Source organism: Crassostrea angulata, chromosome 1 (assembly GCF_025612915.1).
Source record: "Crassostrea angulata isolate pt1a10 chromosome 1, ASM2561291v2, whole genome shotgun sequence".
NCBI classification, from domain to species: Eukaryota; Metazoa; Mollusca; class Bivalvia; order Ostreida; family Ostreidae; genus Magallana; species Magallana angulata.
Genome location: NC_069111.1, coordinates 44,953,012 through 44,970,115, shown reverse-complemented (window position 1 = coordinate 44,970,115; position 17,104 = coordinate 44,953,012). Strand labels below are relative to the sequence as shown.

The window sequence follows — 17,104 nt, the reverse complement described above, 5'->3', positions numbered from 1 at the left end:
TTGGTTGAGAAGAGCAAAGGATAATCAAGGATTTACCAAGGATTTTAATAAAAAATCAAATCTGGTGATATTAATTGCACATGACTTAAACAGTGGGTTTTACTTATATTTCATGTCACTGCATGTTACAAAGAGTCATTGCTGGGGGTTAATATTGTCTTTTTATTACCGGTTTTCACCGGAGGGGACAATAGCTTTCCTCTGTGTCCGTCAGTCTGTCAGTCCGTTCGTCTGTCTGTTCCACTTCAGTTTTCCACACTTTTTTTCTTTTTGCGTTTGGGGAATAATGTGAAATTTGCTGAACAGCTTCAAAATGTCAAACTACAGATCAAGTTGACACTTTTGTAGCGTCTGGTTGACGTATTTTCGAGAAAATTAATTTTTTTATATTCCAATTTTTTTAATGTTCGGGTACTTTATCGGGTTCGGTGTGTATTGATAAACGAGGAAAGTATGTAGTCAGTAATAATATCGTGCATTACTTGGACCATTCCTTTTATTGTTTCTAACAAACAAACAAGAAATCATATTGACACAAGCGTCAAATGGGCCGCAAAAATAATAATTGTTGTATGAATCATTGATTGTTTACATAAAAACACACCACAAAAAAGAAAATAAGAGTTGGTTGTACTAATTTTTATGGTAAATTTTAATATACATTCAGCAACTTGTTTTGAAGTTTAACATTTACTATTATGATAAAGAATCGATTTTGTTACTGTAAGCATTTCTAACGGAAATTGTATGACCATTGCCAAAGTACGAAGTAATGGAGAACATACTGCATGATTTGTACTTACTCTGATACAAGGTTCAACTCATCATTTTTCTCTTGGAGATTATGTATTTCAAACCATTTTGGGTTTTTGTTGTTGCATTGTATTGAATGAAAACTTAATGCATTAGTTTAATATATGATTTCAAGGGACTTCATAATAAAATAAAAATGGATTAGTTCAAATTTTCCAGTCAATTCAAATTTTCATATTCTTGCGTAAATAATTGATATAAAAATAAATGTCATTTCATGATATTTTCTACCACAGTTTACATAAAAATATATAAATACACACGCAAAGTCATTTTATTTGACACGGCACATAGAAATTCAAATATATCATTTATATAAAATTTAATGACAGTCAGGTCTTTAGTATTTCAGGTCTTTAGTATGTCCCGCATACCGATCCTAATGCATTGTTTTGAAAAGAATGAAGAACTCCGAAATTTTCCGAATATATTTTATTAAATATAGTCTCGATAAAAACGCGCCAAATACGACAATCTACTAAGAACGACCTACTTTTCATTTACGAGTAAAACAAAAAATGATGATATTTTCTAAAAGGCATAAAACATATTTCTACATGCAAATTTACTTTTAATTCATAAGAATAAGCATAATATTAATTCTATTAAAAAAGAACTATCCCGCAGAAACGCAGTAACAATATTTAAATGTGTATCAAATAACGGACCGCCTTCCGGCGGCCCGTAATAAGTTCTGTAAAATAGTGTCAAGCATTGTGTTGTAAATTTAATCGACAGGGTTTTTTGTATTATTACAATCGCGTTCGTTATTGGGTTGGTCTGTTGATTCGGGGTACAGAAGACGGTAAGAAATGATATTCTGCATAACAGTGCATTGTTTTCACAAATTTCTACAAAACCGGTAGGGGACGTGTATTTCTAATGCAATACTCTCAGAATGCTTGTTTCATTCTGGTAATCCATGATCTGACTCAGATTTCACAAGAAAACCTCTGTTTATACCTCTTTTAATCTCAAATCCTGAGAAATTACTCAGCTGAGATTGATGGCTTATTTTTTTGTACTAAACAGATATGACAAATCGATACATATTTAGCATTTAGTTTCATGACTTAAATATGTTTATAAATACATGTCTTGAGAAAGTTCCCTAAATCAATGACTCGCAGAATACAAAAAATAAATATATGTTATTTTGAAATAAAACATGCATTGAGATAGGTACACAAATTTCAGTGGAATATTATAGTGTTAAAGAGGTTTGTTCCTGTGTTTTTTCGTAGCCATTTTGGGTCACCTCTATTCTAGAAAATATGCATCATATATTGATTCTACTCATAAATTCAAATTTTATAATACCAATTAAACTATCTTAAATAAAATAGTAAAGGAAAAATTACATATTTACAGAGTTTATTATGGGACTATACTTTGTGGCGGAAGGTTTTTAAGAAGAAAATGAACATTTTTCATAACTCAGTTGTTTTAGAGTACCGTCACTTTAACTTCCTTATTTTCATTTCAAACAAAATTTCCAGATAGTTTGTGCATTAAGATATCTTCATTTTGTTATGAAAAACATAATTTTACAAGTTTTCAATCGACAAATATTGGCAAATTTAACTTATAATGCATAAAAGTCAAGGCAAAATGAATTCCAACTTTAGCCTAAATTTAGCTTATTTCATGCCATATCTCAAATTTTAAATAATAGACCCATACTTTTTGTTTTATTTTCTGAAATTTTAACCTTTTTCTGACAAGTTTATCATAATTTGAGAAAACGTTTGAGACTTTTAAATAATTTCATTACATCTTAAATTGGTACTAAATAAAAATAGCGTTTTATCAGTGCAAAAAGGTCAAAATGTCAATTAGGTGAAGAAATTGTAACATTTTTCTTTATGATAATTTAAGTTTTATTTATTCTAAATAGTATATACAGTGCACATGTATTTGTATTTGATGCAACGGTTCATTCCGATAATAAAATATAGAGGGAAAGTGATGTATTTGCAGGCAGAAAGGTCATTTTAAATACACCCTAGCGCCAAATGAAGCATATAGACCCCAACATTTTGTTTTGAATTTTGATTGAGCTATGTTTGTAGATTTTAGAAAAAAACTGTAAGACTTTTGATCGCAGGATCCAACGTCCTTAAAAGTCTAGCGTCTTTTATAAGATTACGTTAAATATATCAATACATGCATCTATTAGATTTAGGTGAAAACAAGATAAACCTGATCTTGGAATATCCGTAGTATTTGATTAAAGCAAGTTACAGCCGAGAGTTTGGTACCGATCTCAAACGGTTGGTTGAGAAGAGCAAAGGATAATCAAGGATTTACCAAGGATTATGGCTGCTGGGGGGGGGGTATTTTTTTCTGGTTTTCATGTTAAAAAATTTGACTCCGATTTCACATCAACAAAAAAAGTTTTCAAACTTTCATGTACAAATTCATATCTTTACATATAATTAGATTGCAGCGCATACACATCACATAATCTCTCATTTAAAGAAACAGTACGGCGCATCTTATAAAAAAAAAAACGACTAGAAAAAATTTTCGAGAGTCCCTTTAACCTCGAATACCATAATGACCGTGGTCGGACGAAGATCTTATAGTTTTCAAAAAGTGTCAATTACTGTCAATCAAATAATAAGTGGTGGTGCAAATAAACGATATAAGAGTATTCCGGTTTGTACGACCATAGAATATCCGGAAACTCATAATTACGTTAATTTTGTATGTGAAAGGGATTTTTGTGTATTTCAGCTCTTATAATCAAAGTTATTTCTTATTTCCTAACGATACAATGGGTAAATCTGAAGTTATTCACACATGTGTTTTCAGCTGTAAATCTGAAGTTATTCACACATGTGTTTTCAGCTGTACTATCTCTTTAAGAGATATTAACACAGTAACATACCGTAGATAAACATGCACATGTATAGACAAGTGTATACACAGACAAACATACATAAATGTTTATATATACACAATGTCGACTATTTTTTATCAACTTTTCAACCATGTAAGGTTGAGTATTTTTACTTAATGGGGGGGGGGGGGGGGGGTGGGGGGATGGAGAAAGAGATGGGAACACTTGCTTTCAAAAAGTCATACATATCAAGTGGATACATAATAAGAGACTTATAATTTCTTTTGCCATAATTTGCTTACAATTCCCTTGTAGCTTTTATAAACATTTTTTATAACAAATCACAAATAGTTTGCCAATATTTTTCATACTCAGCAAATTAACAATTCTTGAGCAACAATAGTTTCTCAAAATGTATTCTACCAGTGACAGTTCGTTTTAACATGAGCATCGAGATTTTTTGGAAATTCTTAAATTAACTGGCAAAAATTAATTGTTTTACTGTAAAAATCAACAAGTTTTTGTAGTCTATAAATATTTCTAATTTTGTACCAAAAAGTATAGTTTTTTTAATCAAATGTCATTAAAAATCAAACTTTCTTCTTAACCATTCTTTAAAGAAGTGCCATATTTTTTTCACATGAAAACAGTCAACAAAAATGTTCTATTAATAGTTTCTATATCTTGATTACAGAAAGAGCAGGCTGGCGAATCAATTATATTGAGTTTAAAAAGGTACTCATTTGTTGGCAAAATTCTATGTAAAGTCTGGAATTGCAACCATTGTAATTTGGCTTCTTTTGAGGTTTTAAATGGGAGTTCAAAAATATTATTCTCTTCTATTACTGACAATCAGTTTCTGTCTACTTCTTTACTGAACGAATTGATTCTTTTAAGTACATGATACATATCCTTACATCCTTTGCTTTGTTTGTAAAAATTACTAAAGGAATTTGGAATAAATGGTCCAGATTCTTTTTATTATTATTTGAGGCTTTCAAACTCTCAAAAAACTGCTCCTTTCAAACCCACATATTCTAGGAAATTGGTCTTAACATTTAAGTTTCTAAGAGTTTCAAGGCTTACAAAATTGCCTTCTTCTGTCATCAAAGCCTTAATACATTTATAACCACAGTTAAAATAATTCTTTATATAAATTGATGAATTATTAATTTTAAGATTAGGATTAAACCATATATGTTCATTGGGTACTTTTATGTCATTTTGGCTATATGACTTTGTTTATGAGTGGATAAGTCTTCCCATCCATGTAGATTTCGATGCATAAACAAATAGTCTATTATTTTTAACCCCCCATATCTGTAATCTTGAATTATAATGTTTTCTTTACCTTATGGACCTTGTCACCCCATAAAAAATGTAAATTTCTTTCTCAAACTGCTGGAGGTATTCTACACTAGGTTTTGATAGAGTTAGGATTAAGTGGTTAAGTTTTGGTATTATCTGTGTTTTTACTCAACTGAAATTTTACTAGAATTGCATTTTGAAAACAAACTTAGTCAATTCTTACTTGAGTTGATTTTTATTACCTAACTGAGTGACACTGTCATTGTATTCAGATTCATATGCAGACATTGTATCAGAATCAAGAGTCGGATGGATTATAAGTGTCAACGTCTATAAAAAATTTGACTGTTGGTCTACCAATATCTGTTTTAAAGGTTATAACATATAATTAAAAATACAGAAAAGCTAACATTAAATACAATATTAATATAATTATCCATAAAGAAATACGTGAAGTTGTATTTGCTAAGGTATTAGGCCACGGCAAGTTTTTTCCTTGTTTAGCGTCCACACAAAACTCAAAAACCTATCTTTCTATCAGGAAAAAACCCACACACCTTAGGAAAAACACAACATTAAAAGTTCAACAAAATAAAATTTGTTAAATATTTTGAAGTATTTTCTTCATTTTGTAACACAAACACAAAAATAACAAATACTTACTATATGATTTCGATTTTGAATGTTGTAATATTTGATTTCTGATCTGGATTTAAATATGCGATCCTGAGCCCGACACATGAAAAAGCGATCTAATTCTATGAACAACAATTGTGGGTTGTTTTTTTTTTTACATCTCAAAACCAATCCGTCCGCGGACGCTATACATAGAATAAACTTGGAATGGCCTTATTTAGTAAAACACTTTAACGGTATATGTTAATCATTTACAATAAACAGCAGTAAAGAACTTTAAACAGTTCATGCATTTAGTCTAGTGGTGAGTGAAAGATAATGTTCCATAGCATAAAAAACCGCATTTTTCGGAAGAATATAAAATGTATACATACCTGACGTATATGAATGATCATGTTGTACATGCTGTACTTTGCTTGTATCTGTAGACTTTCGCAATTTCTTAAATTTTCCTTCTTCGTCCCGTAAAATGTTTTATTATTTTACTATCAATCCATGTAATTTTTAAGCTTTAAATCTTGCAGCAATTTCGCAATCTGTCAAATGTGTCAACGACTTACTTATTTTTTTATCTTCTATATTAGAAATTCACTCAAGCAAACGTAAACAATACTTCAAACGGAAATACATCCTTAAATGAAAGTGTCCCATACCACCTTAAGCGTCCTTGATGCATATTGCATATTTCCTATCATTGACAAATCAGACAATGAGGGTTCGTATTGTTACTGAAGAATAAATAAATGAAATTTATTGGAAATGTATTAAAATTGAGCCGATATTTTCTTATTTGAAAGGGAATTCTTAAATCTTTGTTATTAAGATACTACATGGCTATGAATTATAAAATGGTTGACTTTGATCATATCTTAAACATAACATTATTCTAAACTTATCCTCTATCCTCTTCCGATAATACAGACTTTATTTGAATAACCTTTTTACTAGAATTGATTTCAGGTGAATAACGTTTTGGAAAGATCATTAATATTTTTTAAGCGCCAGTGGCATTGTAAAACTGATCCACACTTTGCTAATGTTGTTTCCCGTTGCGGGATCAACCCAAAGGTCAAAAACGAAAAAAGTAACTACATTGTGTTACCTTTATGGCCTCAAATGTTTGATATTGAGCGTCCTGCAATAACACTGAATATCATTTATTTCTGCAATGTGTGGGTTGTACTATTCTTGGGCAATAAAAAACGCAACGGAAAAGGATTTTAAATGTCAAATGACAAAGTTACAAACGTGCAAACTACAAAGACAATAGTTTCTGTAAGATATCTAAAGTATTAGTTTTTCCCTAAAGATGAGGACTAAGGGCCACAACTTTTTTGTGGATTGGTCTTTAATGCTTTATTAAGGTCTTCCGCTTCCGAATGAAGACCTTGCTATTATTATTAAAAAAAATTCAGGTCTCTTATTTTTTTTTTCTGCTAGACGTCTACTTTGATCCTTAATATCTCGATCGTTTGTTCACCGATTGTTTTGAAATTTTCAGGTCTGATAAAATGCCGTGCAATGTTGTCGTGTCATATATTACTTGATGAAATTTTTTTTAAATTATTCCCCTTCTAGTAAAATTTAACGGCCTCTTATGCCGGATGGATTTAGCTTTAACGAGGACTGGCAGAGTCTTAAAGATGGGTTGGTTTGCAAGCTGATAGATTGGTGCAAGACAGTCGAAAATGATATGTCTATCAGTCTTTCATGTACGTTTGACACTCTTTTCAATAGAGCTGTCAATATGTTGACGTCGACTTCGGCGTTAAGCATGTTTTCAAACTGCTGCTCCATTAGGTCGGTTGATAGACTTTTCAGTTTGTAGGAGCCTCTTCCTGCATAATCTTTTTTGAAAAGATGTATTGAATAACTAAATCCAGCGATGTCCTTTAAGTGGTCATCCATCTTAATTCTGCACATGGTGGACACTAGGATGCGCGCATCGAACTTTGCATTGTGCGCAACAAGCAGCGGCGATTTGTATGTTTTCAGCCATGCCAGGAATTAATCAACTGCACGTTCACATGATGTAAATTCTACCGGAACAAGGTTAAAATACATGGTCAGTCCATGCATGAACTTCGATGCCAGTCAGCTTTAATACGGCAGACGGGACAAAACCATTTTCTGGCATGATAAATCTCTCATAATGACCAGATGATTTTAAATCTCTTGCCGCAATTTGAATAATACTGCTTTCGGTAGCTGAAAATAAATACACAAAATGTCTTACCTCTTTGAAACAAATAATTACTTAATTATATATTTTCATCAATTCATTATATACTGTGGTTTCATTTATTTTCGTGCATATCAATTTTCGTGGATTTTCTGAAAACCAGTTTCAAGGATACGTAAATTCGTGGCCAATGATCCTAACAATATAAAATATTAGTTGAAATTGAGCTACTATAAACATTAAATTTAGTGGATCAATTTAACAACAAAATCAACGAAAATTGGTATTCAACGAATATTGATGAAACCACAGTTAATGTATATTTAACACTTACCAAATCCTGTAGTTTCTAGATCAAGACCAGTAATTGAACTAGAAGTAGACGGAGCAGGGGAGACCACCGTCCGTTTTTTGTCGGTTGCTGGTAAAAGGGATTTCTTGTATCTCTTCTTGAAGCTGAGCCTCCCCTTTATTTATTAAAACACCCGACTCGTACGTTGTTCCTTACTTAAGTTCCTCTAGTGCTTGTGCAGAATGCCGATTTTTCTTCGCCCTTAGCCTATCCCGCCTCGCCTGGGCAGTGCCCTGTTTGGCTTTCTTAATATTTCTCTATACAGCCTTTCTGCTGTGTGTTTTCTAGGAGAAAGATTGCACGTTTTGTTGACCTAGGTAATTAGAAGAGACAATTATGTATAACAAGATTATAAATATAAATTCTTACACAAAAATATTCCAGTAATTTGGTCACCCAGCAGCCTGACACTCCCACCCCTCCCCCTAATTTACGAATTATAAATGTGTATTTTTTAAAATTTAAATACTTACCTCTAACAGATATCTGTGTCCCTCTGACCCAGAATAGTGTTGTGATTTTGGCGCCTTCTTTGCAATCATGTGGTTGAGATTCTCATTTGAATTTGAAGGCTCCAAATCAGCAAGTTTATCGGCATTAGAGGCATATTAAGCAAATACACAAGACAGTGACTTCCGCAGATCCTCGTCGTGTAGGTCTTTGCCGTGCGGTAACGACTTGTGCTTGTACAAATTTGGGGCTTTCAAAAATCCGCACCAGTGTGCATCACACTTGACATGCTCTCCAAATGCATGGGGAACAATAGCCTCTAAATTTTTCTGCAGGGATGCTGGGCTACCTCGATTTTGCTGGACTGCGTATGAAAAAACATTTCTTGAAATAGTTGATAATCTTCACACTCAAGTTTTTATTATCCTGTCGAAGTTTGTTTGAATTGCTAGTAAAATTCTTGATGACATGATTTTTATCGCTAGATTTTGTTAACTCCGGGGAGATTGCTATTTTCGCTCTGATGAATGTGGTTGTGTCATCATCCATGGTTAGCTTTTTGACATTAAAGCAGTCTTCGAAATTAAGCGGTAGCCCGATGACCGAGGCTAGTATAATCGGGATCGGGCTACCAAATATTAATTTCGCGCATGCCCGATGGGTAGTACGTTATTTCTGGCGGTAATTGAAATTATGATACCATTATTAAAATATAAGGAAGGTGCTATCCCGGGTAAAAAATCCATCAAAAGGACTGCTCTAACAGAAGAAAAAAAGGTGGGAGCAAAGAAGAGGTATGAAGAATAGCGTCAACGGAAACTTCATAAATGTTGGCAAGAAGATCGGCCATGGCTAGATTTCGTAGATGGATTGATGTACTGCAGCTGGTGTAAGAATGAAAACGTGGCAAACTGCAAGTTTGTCACTGGAACTGATCACTTCAGAATAGACGCAGTTAGAGAACATGAAAATAGCAAGTGGCACAAACATTTCACACCTAAGTACAAACCGAAAGCAACATCAGACACACATACGAGGGTCAATCAAAAAATGCGAAGACAATGTGGCTGTCTATCATATATTTTTAGTGAAAGTCATACTCAACAGATTAATCTGTGCACCAACACTTATGTTATTGATTTGCGAAGTTTTAGTCCATTTGATGAAACGGTATTTTTGTTACCCCTTTTTAAAAACAACATGTTTTGTCACCACGGCGCACGGTAACGTTCAAAACATAACGTCAAGATTAAACACGCACAGTTTATAGATATACCCCACCTTTATATCGCGCTTAGTCTCTTGTGCCTTTCTCCTTACAATTAAAAAATGGCACTGAACGACTTAACACCTTATTTGCACACATTTATTCAAGAATCATAAGTTAGTTCTTCAAATTTTTCATTTTCTAACCGTGTATCTCTTAGTGTACAGTAGTGATAACCCTGAACGTCGGTTGACGTTACTTATTTTTTGACCAAATATTTACAGATATTTTACTCTCTTTCGGACTGATTTATATTCAAAATACAATCACCACCACCTCCAATAAATTTATTACAGTTAAACACAAACTTGCATATAATTGTTGACTTATTTTATGTACCATTGAGTATTTTCACAGCTTGCATCGGCTTTTTCCTGAGTTAAATCCATTCTGTTTGTACTTCTCTTTGCGCCGTGACGTCCGGCGACGTCGATGTTTTTAGTCAATTCTAAAGAGGACTATCTGTCTTTAGTTACTAATATCTGTTTGACAAAACAATATATCCTGTCATTATTTGGTACATAAAATACCATGACTATACTTAATTTGCGTTTTCAATGTTATTTGGTTTTAAGCCCTATTCATAGAGATATTACTTTTAACATTATATGGTTTATTGTTGACATAACACAAATATTGACCGTGCGCCGTGACCTTATTTTTGCAGGATTAGATTCTAAAGAATTCTTAGAAATAAAGGAATTTATTAAATTTTTTTCTTGCAAATTGTTTGAAACTATTGCTAAATTATGTCTTCCAAATTTAGTAATTATATGACGTTAAGTAACATAGCTATGACAAAAGTCTTCGTATTTTTTGATTGACCCTCGTAGTACACCTTTGAGCGAAGCAGCTAAGTGTTTTAAACAGTTACATAAAGCCGATTATGAACGTTTAGTGATTAAATTTAGGAATACTCACGCAATTGCAAAACATCACAGAAGTTTTAGGGACTACACATTTTTGTGTATGCCAGATAAAGTGAAAGGACTAGATTAAGGCAGTAACTATCTTAATGACAAATCAGCTGCAATGTTCGTTCACAGTATTGCATCAGTGACTCGGACACAAGTTTGTGAGAAGCTTCGGAAGGCCAATTTATTTAGTCTGACATGTGATGGTGCCATTGATTTTACTGGTGAAGAGTTGGAGAATGTGTATGTCCGGATTTGCAACAATGGGAAGGTAGACGAATTTTTCTTGTGTATTGGTAGTCTTAGTTCAACATCAGCCAAAGACATTCATTCTCATATAGGGGAAATGTTTGAGAACTTCGACCTTTCTAAGGTATTCCCGGAAAAGCTGATTGGATTTTGTTCCGATGGTGCTTCAAACATGAAAGGTAAATATTTAATAAAATAAATAGTTATTTTATGATTGATTTGATGGAAAAATCATATGATTGGTAAAGGTTAAATTACAACTTTTTTTTATTAAAACGTAAGTTGTAAATTTGGACTTGCTGCACTTTTAAAGCAAACTAGGCCATACATGGTGGCAACACATTGTCTAACGCATCGCTTGGGGTTAGCCTTCAAAGATGCCATCAAAGCTGCTAGCCCTAAGTTTTATGAGAAGACCATGACATTACTGATTGGACTGTATTACCTATACAGAAGAAGTCAGACACAGAAGAAAGCTTTAAAGATTAGCTTTCAGTCTCTTCAACAGACTATTATTCTATTAACACGAGTCGGTGGAACCAGACGGCTACCTCACTCACAGAGAGCAATACATGCCTTTGTAAAAAGTATCAGCTACAAACATTTCAAAAAATGATCAATTTTACTTTGTACTTTTCTTTTCTGTTATCCACATTTATTATGTGTGTTATAACTTATCATTCAGGTTACTGTGCTATGCGTCAACAACTTGAAAATTCATCCCACAAGAATGCCAAAACTGAGGGACTAGCAAAGGTAATGAGTGGTGGACAGGTCATTGCTTTTATTCTTACCTTGAAGGTAATATTAAATAAAATTTTATTATAAGAATCTTATTAAGATGCATCCTTTTCTCGGATATGCTGACACAATCTCATTATACTTATATTGCTAACTAATTTTTAAGGAGCTGATTGGACATCTGATGAATCTCTCACTATATCTACAGAAGTCTGAAATTTCCTTAGCAGATGCCTTAACAAGAGTTGCAGCCACAAAAACATTACTAACTAATATGGCTACCAGGTATTTTATTAAATAGCTATGTCATGATTGACAAAAAATTGTTTTAAATGAAAAAAAAAAATAACTTCCAAAATATTTTACTGCAGGGATGTGCAATCAGTGAAAGACATTGTCACTCTTGGCACTTATCAAGGAAGGAAATGAAATTTCCTTGGACAAAAACCCAATCCAAGACCCCAAAAACTTTAAGAAAATGTCATATCTGCCCTCAATTCTCGGTTTCCTCAGACACCTGTTGTGCAGGCAACTGCTCTGGCTGCATTCAATAATTGGCCCAATAAAGGAGAGGATAGTATAGATGGTTATTATTTACTATTGTTGGTTACTGTTGTTTTATTTTATTGAAGTTGCCTGAATCCCATTCTTTTCTTGAGTTCTAAAATTTTTCTTAGTGTCAGATTCATTTTAGATTTTAATTAGTTTCAGATTTAGTTTATTATATGATTTGTATTTGTATTTTAAAATGAATTATTTACTTACTTTGGAGTTAAGCATTTATGAAGAGATATTTTTTGTGCGGACAATTAACTAACACTGTTTTTCAGAGTTTGGTGGCAAAGAGATGGAATTTTTAGCTACACATTTCAAACGCTTCCTGTCAGTTGAGTCTGGGGATATACTTAATGAATGGGAGTTGTTGAAAGTCCTTATTTATGAAAGGTAAGTTAACTCTTACTTTTACCAAAGTTAGGTAATTAAAAATGTGTGTCATGTGAATAATTAAAACTGCTGTGTTTTGGCAGATTTGGTGATGCGCTGGAAACACAGACATGGAAATCTATTCAGCAGAAGCTGTCAGGAGATGGATTAGAGAATGTCTTCCTTCTGATTGACATGATAAGAACACTCCCACCAACACCAGTGAAGAATGAAACCACATTTTCAGCTATGAAGTTGACTAAAGGAAAACGAAGAGGGAGAATGAAGAATTCCACTTTGAACGACCTGCTTACTGTCCAAATTCAGTCTCCAAATGTTGAAATGAATGATGAATCTATACAGTGTTGGATGGTAGTTAGATATTTAGTCATTAGTAAAGATATTTACTAAAGCATGTCAAAATATTTATGATCTGACAAAAGGCATTGAATATTCTTGTAGAAAACTCCTTCTGGAAGAAAAAGAAAAATTGTGCCCAAGATTAAGAATCCTGCTGAACAGAGAAATCATAGGCATATTTCGCAATCAGTAAGCTAATTTAAGATTTATAAAATCAGAGATCTTCTTCAAGTTTGTACAGATTTTTTTATTTGGAGATTTGTTGAGCATGTTGAACAATCAGTTGACCCTTTTGCTTTTAAGGTTGTGGCAGATGTGGTTCCTAAATGTGGTTCATGTTGATAAGGTTCTGGCTGATCATAGTGATGAAGTTCACATTGAGGAGGCAGCTGCTTTTGCTGAACAGCATGGTGTGATTCCTGATCATGGTGATGCTGGAGTAGTCACCCTATCAGTTAATTCAGGAGATGAGGTATTCATCTTTTACCTTTATTATGTTTTACATATTGTTTAGAGATTAACTTACACTTCAGAAAAAATTGACAACCTTTGTTTTTATATTTATAGGATGAAAGTGATGATGAAGAACTGGAAGAGGAGTATGACTTTGAGGATTCTGAAGAATCTGATAATGAAACGACAGAGCTAGAAGTTGAACGAGAGCTCGAGCTCTTGTAGTGCAGTGCTAACTTTCAATGCATTACTCAATAAAAAGTAATTTTTTGTCGAGTTGTTTTTATTGTTCTTGATTTGGGCTAATAAAATTTTGTTTGGGCTACCAGATTTTGTAACTTCACTTGCCCTATGGGCTTGTAGTAAAAAAAAGTTAAGCGCAAAGACTGTTAAAGCCTTTTCCTTTCAATGACTTGAGACATTTCACCGTTAAAAATGGTTCCATTTCCTTCGAGGATCCTATCCAATTTCTCTTCAGTTATGATTTTTAACTTGCGTTTTATTCCATCTTGCGTATGTACACTTTCGACACGATGTGCATGCTAAAAAGAATCCGAGACATTTTCTGGTGTATTTGCTGACAACGGTAACGTGTCCTGAAAGGCTGTCATAATTCTGACCTGTCCCTCGCTTTTGCCATGCCCCATCACAGGAAACCTGTGGAACCTGGGTTCCGTCACCGCTAGAACAGATTAAAAAGAAATTATTTGTAGATATTATACGTTGTGTGTATAATTCATGAGATGAGCATTTCATATTTTACTCTTTGGATATGATTAATAGTGTTCATGTATCGGAAGTGTGCTTGCGTGCATGCCTGTGGAAGGGATAGTCCAAAGTTACTTTTTCAAATAAAATTATCCTGCGCCCCTCTTTCCGTCCCGGTTTACTAACACGGATTGTTTAAATATTTATTTGAACAGATATCCCGATATCGTCTGTGAGTTTGTTGCAACATTGTGTTTGAAAATCCCTTCTATATATAATCACAACCCCCCCCCCCCCCCCTTGCCTAACACATGTCGCTTGATGAACGCAGCATAATATGAACAGTTATATTCATTATTCATGTGAAGTGTTAGAGTTATTTTACTTTGCATATAACAAAATAGAAACAATTTTGCGATGTGTTTTTTTTAAATACTGTAAATAACTTTAATTGAAGTAATACCTGTTATTACATATAATTTCATCCAGCAATGCACTATTGCATGATTTATCTGCAACTTCGTCGAATGCACGTCCAACTTCTCTCTCTCTCTCTCTCTCTTTCTTTTAGAGTTTTGTGGTGAATTGATGGAATATTTAATTCTGCTAAAATGTTGTTCATTTGTTGCTCCCCTATGCCAACATTAATCATTGCTGTAATTGTGAAAAATCCAATCTTAATATGCCAGCCGATCATATAGTATTGCATAGAGAATGGGAAGTACATTTAAAATATATGTATATATTTGTCATCATGTTAAATCTATGAATATTTTGTCATTCAAAATCTAGAAATATATTCTAATTATATTAATTGAATTAAAAATTTGATATGGAATGCATATACAACAAAAAGCATGCAAATTCCATGCGAGAAATGTTTTGTGTAAGCAATATAGCTTTTCATGTAAACTGCAACGTTTCGGACAATTCGTGCTAAGCGTACAAGAGTGTTTTTGTTTCTAACCGTGATAAACGTATAATTTATTTTATTAAGAATGCTTCTCAAATTTTATCAATTGTCTCAGATTAGCGCCCACAATCTACACTTCCCCAAACGTTTGTCATCGACATGAAATTTATGTATACTCAGAAATTGATATACTTACAAATTAACATCTTAACCTACTTAAATTTAATCATGAAATTATAGGTACATATTAACCTGTTATATATTTATTATGTACTCCTATTCAACTATTTAAATTTAATAAAGTTAAGGCCCGCTTACCTGCTGTGAGTTTTGTGTTCACGTCAAAACATTTAGCGGGACCAGACTTGTTTGCTGTGTTGTGTTTTTTTCCCGTATAAACTGGGCTGATGCCATTGCACTCCGAACACTTTATGTAAAAAATGGAGGCTAGACCATATTTCCTCTCACTGACACACCATTCGAGTCTTAAAGGATTGGAGCAATGGACACAGGATCGCAAACCCTCGATCAAAATGTCTAGTTCTATCACTCTCCTTTCCCCGTTCTATACATTGGCCTGTCTGTCGAACTCTCCTGTTGTCTGAATTTCTTCAACACTTTCCTCTTCTTCTTTTTTGGTGAAAAGTTTTAAATTGGATAAGTCTCTTACTAGTTTTTGCAGAGATGATCCTTCCTTTGTGTCGCATTTTCAGAATTCAAATATTGAATCCATGACAAGTAATGATATTATGACGTAATTTTATATACATATATGACATGAAAAGGAAAGCCATTTCCCACAAAAATGAAAATTTCTATAATAATAAGTCAGACGCAAATATCTAACTACAAAAGAAAACAATTATTAGGATTGAAAACTTGTCATAATATTGTTTAATTTTCTATTGTTACGTATATCAAAATTGTGAAGATGAATATAAAGGGAGCACAACACCTATCAATTTCTTTATATGTATTGTTAAAAAGACTGTTTAAAAAATGTATAAACTAATCTGTTTGATTAATATCAGTGAACAGAGTTCAATGTCGTACCACACCCCTCTTATTTAATATTGGAACGTGCATAATATTATTTGTACATTACATGTCCTGTATAATATATACTGTAGAATAATATAAATATTTCATATTTATGATTAACAAGGAAAGGAAGAAATTTTAAAATTGTAAAAATATGTGTGAGATTACCCGGTTCCCCATCTAAATATTTCCATTTTCTGATTAGTAAACAGTCTCAAAAATGGGTGATATACACTTTCTACATGTATGTATCTTATGGACTTTTCATTGGCAAATTTATAAAATTACTTGACTACTTTCCTCTCTTTTTCTGGGTCCGAATAGCCATACATAATATACTGAACTATATAGTTCAAATTCACCTGTGGAGTTATGTTATATAATGTAAATAGTGTGAAATGTCTCCATTGTGACGTCATAAACAAATGTACACAAATCGGCCGCTCGAGTCGTCAAAGTTGCGTACAGGAATTGATGACGAAAGCAAACCCGCGACCCACCTTAAGAAGTAATGAAAGAGCTTCTTGTAATGCATTAACAGATACATGTAGCGCGTAAAGATGATTTCACATTTAATTTCCAAATGTTTTTATTCATATGTACATTTTCATTTCATAAAGATGAACCTGATATGGTAACACAGATTGTCTAAAGGTGCCTCCTACCAAACATTTGTGCTTTTTAGTAGGGATGTCAACGAGTACTCGACTATCGCTCGGTACCACCGATCGTCGACTAAAAATTTCTTGGTCGATTTAATTAATCGTTAATTTTTTTTTTATACTTTGACCAATTGCTATATATTTGTAATTCAAAATGCCGATATTGTAAAACATAAACGGATCAGCCTTTTTAATTCTTAAAGCCTCAGCGTTTTCGTAAAAGGCATCTATAGCGTCGAATCTAAACCGGTTCATGTCCATGGTTTAAAAAAAATCATTCTCGATT

The 17,104-nt window shown here is 33.1% G+C and overlaps 1 pseudogene; it reads right to left on the bottom strand.

The window, feature by feature from the left end:
• Positions 1-8,733: 8,733 nt before the first annotated feature.
• LOC128192687 (uncharacterized) lies at positions 8,734-14,929 on the bottom strand (annotated as a pseudogene).
• Between the last annotated feature and the right edge of the window lie 2,175 nt (positions 14,930-17,104).